Source organism: Lupinus angustifolius, chromosome LG18 (genome assembly GCF_001865875.1).
Source record: "Lupinus angustifolius cultivar Tanjil chromosome LG18, LupAngTanjil_v1.0, whole genome shotgun sequence".
Lineage (NCBI taxonomy): Eukaryota > Viridiplantae > Streptophyta > Magnoliopsida > Fabales > Fabaceae > Lupinus > Lupinus angustifolius.
The window spans coordinates 5,318,726-5,319,096 of record NC_032026.1 but is presented as its reverse complement, the minus strand read 5'-3'; positions in this window follow the sequence as shown (position 1 = coordinate 5,319,096).

Below are 371 nucleotides of genomic sequence, written 5' to 3'. Positions count from 1 at the left end.
AAAGAAAGCATACATCGTCTGGGATGTACCGGAGGAAGAAACAACATCAAGCACCTCAGATCAAGAGGAGACCGCGAAGCTGTGCTTAATGACGATAACATATGAGGCTTACGGATCAGGTAGCAAGGATACTTCAGATGAGGTATACTCTGACACATCATCCTCTTCTTCTGACACTCCCTCATATGAAATATTATATACTGCTTATGTTGAGATGCGTGAAGAACTTAAAAAATTAGCAAAATTAAGTAACGAGAGAAAAACAATAATTTTGCTTAACCAACAAAAAATAATTCAACTGCAGAAAGAATTAAATGAATTAAAATTGGAAAGAGAAACATTAGATCTAATTTTTTCCTGTGCTTCATGCG